Raw genomic sequence first — 7,637 nt, 5'->3', positions numbered from 1 at the left:
AGATTAAGGAAGGGGAAGAGAAAATGGGAGAAAGGAGAAGAGAGAAGTATGTATGGGAGAGAGGGAGGGAGGAAAGAAAAAGAAGGAAGGAGAGAGAAAGGGGATAAAGAGGAGAGAAAAAGTAAAGACAGAAGAAAGAGGAGAAGGAAGAAAGTATGAGAGGAAAGCAGAGAAGAGAGGAAAAAGAAAGAGAAGAAAGGAAAGGAGGAGGAAGGGGAAAAGATTAAGAGACAAAAAGAGAGATAGAGAGGAGGAGGAGGAGGAGGAAGAAGAGGAGAGGAAGGAGGAGGAAGAGGAGAGGAGGAGGAGGAGGGGAGAGAAAAGAAGAGGAGGGGGGAAGAAGAGGAGGAAGAGGAGAGTTGGAGGAGGAGGGGAGGAGAAGGATGAGAGGAGAAGGAAGGAGAGAAAGAGGAGAAGGAGGGGGGAAAGTAAGTACTGAGAAGGGGGAGGAGGGGAAGGGAGAGAAGAGGAAGGTGGAGGAGAAAGAGGAGGAGGGGAGGAAGAACAAGAAGAGGAAGAAGAGGAGGGAGAGAGAGAGCTAGAAATGAAGATTGAGGGAGGGGGAGAGAACAAGGGAGAAAGGAGAAGAGAGAGAAGTGTGTGTGGGAGAGAGGGGGGAGGAAAGAGAGAGAAGGAAGAAGAGAGAAAGGAGAGAAAAAGAAAAGACAGAGGAGAGGAGAAAGAAGAAAGTAAGAGAGGATAGGAGAGAAGAGAGGAAAAAGAGGAGAGAAGAAAGAAAAGGAGGAAGAGGGGAGAAAGATAAAGAGACAAAAAGAGAGACAGAGGAGGAGGAGGAGGGAAAAAGAGGCGGAGGAAGAGGAGAAGAAGAGGAAGAGGAGGAAAAAGAGGAGGAGGGGGGGAGAGAGAGAGAAATGGAGATCGAAAGAGAGAAAGAAGAGGAAAGAAGGAGAAGAGAGATGTGTGTGTGTGAGAGAGAAAGACAGGGACAGAGACAGAGAAAGACAAAGAAAGGAAAGGAGAGAGAGAAGGAGAGGAAGGAGAGGGAGGGAGGAAAAAGGGAAAGAGAGAAAGAAAAAGAAAGGAGAGAAGAAAGGGAAACCAGAGAAAGGATAGAAAGAAACAGGAGAGGAGAAAGAAGAAAGAGGAAAGGAAATAAAAAGAAAAGAGAGAGGGAGAGAGGAAAAAGAAAAAGAAGGGAGGAAAAAGAAGAGGGGAAGAGGAAGAGATGGAAAGAAGGGGGAGGAGAAAGGGAAGGAGGAGGATAAAAAGGAGGAGGAGAAGTTGAAGAAAGAAGAGGAAGAGGAGGAAGAAGAAGAGGAAAAGGAAGAGAAATAGAGAGATGGAGTTAGAGGGAGAAAGAGAAAGAGGGGGAGAGAAGGAAAAGAGAGAGGTGTGTGTATGAGAGGGGGGAGGAGAGAAAAAAGAAGAGAAAGAGGAGAGAAAAGGAAAGGAGAGAAGAGAGAAGAAAGGAGACAGGACAGAGGATAGAGAGAAAGAAAGGAGAAAGAAAAATAAGAGAGAAAAGGAGAAAAAAGAGAAGAGAGAGAAGGAAAAGAAGAGAGAGAAAGAGACAGGAGGGAAAGAAGGAAGAGTTCTTTTGATGTGTTGCAAAAAAATGCAGCAAAACCTCCTAAACAGTGCAACTTACGTTGGGCAAAGACCGTGGCCCCTGTTCTAAGGTGGATGTGCCTGGTAGAATCCCAGCCTGCATTCCCAGTCCAGATACCTGCAATGCTCTCTGTTTGGAAAAGGACCTTCCCAAAAGCAAAGCTTGATGTATATTTTAAAACTCAGTCAAATGAAAAGGAAAGTCCCTCATCCCTGATACTGCTGAAGCTCAGAATTTCAGAAATAAAAGAAACCGCACATCTAATTGGAAGAACAACCTACAATTAATGGGATTTCTCCCTCCACAATAGCCCCAACAGGTCGTCCATCTATTCTCTACTTGAAGATATCCAATGATGGAGAGTTTGTCACCTCTGAAAGCAAATTGTTACTCTTTAAGCCAGTTCCAATTGTTAGGAAGTTTTTTCTCCTATAAAGCCAAAATCTTCCTCCCCAAGTTTCTAACTGGTGTTCCTACTTCTGCCCTTTGGGGCCAAACTGAATTTAGATAATCCTCTTGTCATCCAACAGATCCATTCACCTGTGGAGAATCTCAAAATCAGAAATCTGCCATCGCATGAATAAGCAAAGTTCTTCCAGTTTCTTCACAGATTCCCTTACTTTACTTCCTCTTGTACCCAGGTACAACACAGACTTCCATCTTCCTGTGAAGATCCCATATCTCCCTGCCTTATTTTATTGTCTTCATGAGTGGTTGTGTCCAAATAATTTATCTCTTGGTGAAAAATTTCCTTGTACCTAGCTAGACTGATTATCAAATGACCTACAGGATCCATCATGGACCTTCAACTTGAAATGTTTCCTCCTTGGTAGGATTTGCCGCAGTTTCTCTCCTAGCATCTCCCTCAAGAACTCCAAATCCTTATCTTGGGGTAACAGGAAAGAAAGCATCACCAGGGGATGCTGCTAGAAGATATTTTAATTTGCAGAATTTAGATGCATTTTAGACCAGCTTTCTTTCCTCACTTTTTGGGGGAGTTAAAAGTCCCAGAGTTAAGGGGTGCTTTATAAGGCTGCCTTCCAGGCCCAAATTCACTAGACTTGCCCCTCCTCTCTGCCTTGATTCTTACCTGAATAGAAACAAGGGGATATCACTGCCACTGTCCAAAGTATTTCCATTTCTCCAAGGCCCAGTCAGGAGGGCAAGACGTATACCCAGTTACCTCTAGACCAGGTTAATCACAGGGAAGTCCGCTGGTAAGGAAGGTACTGAATCCTTTTATTTCAGATCAGGAAGGTCCCTGCCTTTGGTCTTCAACTTCTCTGTCCTCCAGGGAAAGAGACTAATGATCTCAGAACAGGGATCTTTTTACATGAAAATCTTCCTAGTGCATCATTGTTTAGACTTTCATTCTAGGAATGTAATGGCTAGATGGCAAGACATGAACACCTCATCTTAAATATTACACTTGTAAAAAATAATCATAGTACAATATTTTTTTTGGTTTTTCCAGAAGGTGAAATCTGGAGTCCTCAACAATTCTCCCTCCTGAAACACATTAAATTTTCTTTGGGGACCTTCCAATATGTCTCTCTAGAATAGTCTTGATATCACTCAGAGACTGTGCCTGGAACAGGGACCCAGGGCACCAAAGGCAGACCTAGGAGTAAAGGGACTTCAGAGCCGGGGATCCCTGCCTCACCTGCTGGGTTGGAGGCCCATTCCAAGAGGCTTGGCCAGACAAGACCGGACCGAGCCATGGTTCCCTCATCCCCTCTTGTCCCAGCTGGGGCAGGGACGTGAACCAGAAATCCCCAGAAGCCTCTCCTCCCTCATCTCTTTCAGGGAGCTGTGGGGGATTGGAGTGCTTGGAGACCGAAGGGTGCCAGCTTGTCCTTCCCCGCTCTACTCCAAAGCACCAGACCCACGTGCCCAGGTCCCCTCTCAGCCAGATGTGAAGTTTCCAGCTGTGTCTATGTGGGAGTGACTGTCCTAACTGGTAGACCATGTGCAGTGTGATATTTTTCTAACAGACAACTAATAAAAAGTGTAACAGTGCCTGTGTAACAATGCTGGGGCTTCTCTGCGTTGTACTCAAAACCCAGTCCTACTATGGCCTCCCAGATAGGATTGGTGGGAAGGGAAGGGGAGGAGACCCATGAGCTTAGGTGTATGGTGGCAGGAGGTGAGCAGTGTCAGGGTGACTGGGAAACAAGTGGAATCGAGGGAGGGGACACTGGCAGAAGGAAGGGGAAGGCAGATCGGTCCAGTTCCTATTCGCATACCCTCCCCCCACCCAACCTCCCTTCCAGACTTTCCATTGCTCAAGAGTCAGTCCTTGCTGAAATCTAATCAACTCCTCCTGCAATGAAGTATTCAGTCCCATTAATCCCACATGATTTTCTGAAAGCCATCTAGACTTGTGCTAAGCCAAATCATAATTCCTTTTTGTACCTCAGTTATCCTCTCTGTAAATATGAGGAGGCTCATTCTCGGCACTCAATATTTGTGCAATGAAAGGGAGAAATAGGAGACATCAGTGTAGAGTGTACCAAGTCACAAGAGCCAACCATTGGAGAGTTTCTTCCTTCTCAGCCTCATTTTCCCCATCAGTAAAATTATTCTCTCAGGAGTATGACAGAAGGAATTCTGACCCTCATAGAATTTCCTCATCTATAAAATGAGCCACTGAAACCTCTTCCAGCTCTAAAGCTCTATCTATCTAAAGCCCTTACCTACCAGGAGTAGGGGTGGAAAACAGCACCTTTTCTGCCCTCCCCTCCTCCTCCTCTCCCCAGCTCAGTAGCCTGACTCAAACCTATGCTCCCTGAGGCTGGAGATGGAGGTGGGATGGAGCTTGTTTGTTTTCCAACAGCTTCACCAAGGACTCTTGGAGGGCAAGAGTCTCCCAGGGGCAGGAAGTAATTAAGATGGGGAGGGGGACAACCCAGAGCTGAGAATAGGTCAGTTGGCAGACGTCTGGCTAAGAGTCCTCACGACTGGTTCTGGATGGACGACTCCAAATAAGCAAGGCCATTACTAACTGCTCTCCTACGCTGAGGGATGGTTTCCTGAAGGGGAGACTGCCCTGTCTCTGCCATCCCCGCTGATTTTAGGGAGGGAGGGCGGGGGACCCAGCTGAGGGATTATAAGACCTGGATGCCCTTCTCCCAGACCCTGGAGCTGGACCTTGAAGGATGGGTTCTAAGTGTGGCAGAGCAGGGGTCAAGGTAGAATTCCCAGGAAAGTGAATGGAGTAAGTAAAAAGGCAGCATGGAGTGAGCTGATTTGGGGGGAATAGGAGGTAGTAGAAGAGACTGCTGGGAACAAATTGTGGAGAATCTCAAATGCTCAGAGAGACTCGGAGCATCAGGATTCAGAATGAGAGAAATCACGGGATCCAAAGTAAAGGTCAGCCCTTCATTCTGAAGAAGCGAAGTAACCAAAATTACTCCTGGTTTTGAGTGCCAGTTCTGGCACATGCCATCTGTGTGACTTTGGACACATTGCTTAACTTCTCAACTTGTATTTCCTCATCAGCAAAATGGAAGCATTTGTATAATCTGCAATTTTTATTGAAAGATTGATGAGAGTGTGCAAAAATGTTTGTGGCAGCTCTTTGTGTAGTGGTAAGGAACTGGAAACGGAGGGGATGCCCATCAGTGGGGAGTGGCTGAATAAGTTAGGGTATATGAATGTTATGGAATGCTATTGTTATGTAAGAAATGATCATCAGGATGAATACAGAGAGGCCTGGAGAGACTTACATGAACTGATGCTGAGTGGATTGAATAGAATCAAGAGAACATTGTACACAGAAACAAGATTATGTGATGATCAACTCTGATGAATGTGGCTCTTTACAACAATGAGGTGATTCAGACCAGTTCCAATAGATTTGTGATGAAGAGAGCCATCTGCATCCAGAGAGAGGACTGTGGAAACTGAGTGTGGACCACAACATAGTTTTTTCATCTTTTTGTTCTAATTTAAGAGCTTTTTTCTCTCATTTTTTCCCTTTTGGTCTGATTTTTCTTGTGCAGCACGATAAATATGAAAACAATTATAGAAGAATTGCATGTTTAACACATATAGGATTATTTGCTATCTAGGGAAGTGGTGGAGAGAAGGGAGGGAAAAAAATTTGGAACACAAGGTTTTGCAAGTGTGACTATTGAAAACTATTTTTGCATGTATTTTGAAAATAAAAAGCTATTATTTAAAAAGTAAACAATTTTTTAAAATTTACTTCTTTTTAAAAAAGAGAAAGATTGATATGAGGAAAGTGATTGGTAAATCTGAAAGCACTTTGGAAATAAGAATTATTCATACTCATAGAGCAAGAATTGAGATGGGAAGATACATGCCTAACATCACCCATAACAAGTAACAGTAGCACTAATAAATCACTGCTTGGAGTACTGTGGCCAAGCTTCTTGGAGGAGAGAGAGGGCTAGGAGAGAGGGAATTCATCTAACCCACAGCAATCCTTGCTCTAATGGGGTGAGAGGAAAGAGAAGTGGTGGTAATGGAGAATTTTCTTTCTCTTTTTGCAAGGCAATTGGAGTTAAGTGACTTGCCTAGGTTCACACAGCATGTAAGTGTCAAGTATTTGAGACTGGATTTGAACTCAGGTCCTCCTGATTCCAGGACTGGCACTTTATTCAAAGCACCACCTGGCTGCCCCAATAATAGAGAACTGAAAGTAACCAGTCCACTGCACAGTCTGGCCACAGCCACTCTGCCGGAAATGTGAGCTATTGGACAACAGGGACTTTCATTTTTATCTTTGCTTTCCTAGTATCTAGTGCACCTATCTAGTGCCTAGCACATAGTAGGCACATTCTAAATGTTTGTTGAATGAAATATGGACCAGATAAACAGAGGGCCTGAAAGTTTTCTGATAATAACATGATAAGGTGATTAGTGAAGGCTTATTCCCCCCGGCCAGCCCTGCACCCCTTCCTGCCTCTGGCTCTGGGAACCGTGTGGTTCACCACCATTCCTGGAAGGAACTGTCTAATCCCTTACCATCCCTGCTATTTGCCAGAGACAAACATGTCTTCTTGGTCACCAGTCTCCTGGAAGTGTTGTCTTCCCCCATTAGAAAGTAAACTTCTTGGAACAGGGACTGGTTAGCTTTCAGTATTTGTAATTCCAAATGCTTAACCCCATAACTGACACGCAGGAAGAGCTCAGTAAATTCTTTTTCATTCATTCATTTTACCAAGGAAAAAACTGAGAAAGGAAAATTAGGTTCTCGAGCTCACATAATGTGTAAGTGTCAAATGAACACATGTTCATTAAATGCCTACTGTGTGTGGGTTCTGTGCTGGGCTTTTGGTGAAATACAAGATTCAGTTAAGAGATATTCTTTTTTTTATTATAACTTTTTATTGACAGAACCTATGCCAGGGTAATTTTTTACAACATTATCCCTTACAATCACTTCTGTTCCGACTTTTCCCTTCCCTCCCTCTATCCCCTCCCCTAGATGGCAAGCAGTCTTATACATGTTAAATATGTATACAGTATACAGTATACATTACAGTATATCCTAGATACAATGTATGTGTGCAGAACCGAACAGTTCTGTAAAGAGATATTCTTAAGATTATGTGATGATCAACTGTGATGGATTTGACTCTTCAAAAATGAGGTGATTTCATCACAATAGACTTGTGATGAAAAATACCATCTACATCTAGAGAGAGAACTGTGGACACTGAATATGGTATTTTCACCTTTTTTTGTTGTTGTTGTTTGTTGGCTTGTGTTTTTTTTCTCTTTTGTGTTTTTCCTCTTTTGATCTGATTTTTCCTGTGCAGCATGATCTATACAAAAATATTTTGCACATATTTAACCTATATTGGATTGCTTGCTTGCTATCTTGGAGAGGGGAGAGGAAGAGAGAGAGAGGGAGAAAAATTTGGAACACAAGGTTTTGCAAAGATGAAAACTATCTTTGCATGTGCTTGGAAAGTAAAATACTACTAAAAAAAAAAAAGGAGAGAGGTGTTCTTTAACCTAATGAAGTTTGGCGTCTAGTTAGGAGCCAGCACTCAAAATCAGAACTTTTGTTTTTTTTCTTTTATTTTGCTGAATC

This window comes from Sarcophilus harrisii, chromosome 3 (genome assembly GCF_902635505.1).
Source record: "Sarcophilus harrisii chromosome 3, mSarHar1.11, whole genome shotgun sequence".
In the NCBI taxonomy this organism is placed as follows: domain Eukaryota; kingdom Metazoa; phylum Chordata; class Mammalia; order Dasyuromorphia; family Dasyuridae; genus Sarcophilus; species Sarcophilus harrisii.
The sequence above is the reverse complement of the archived record's forward strand: the minus strand, read 5'-3'. Positions refer to the sequence as shown.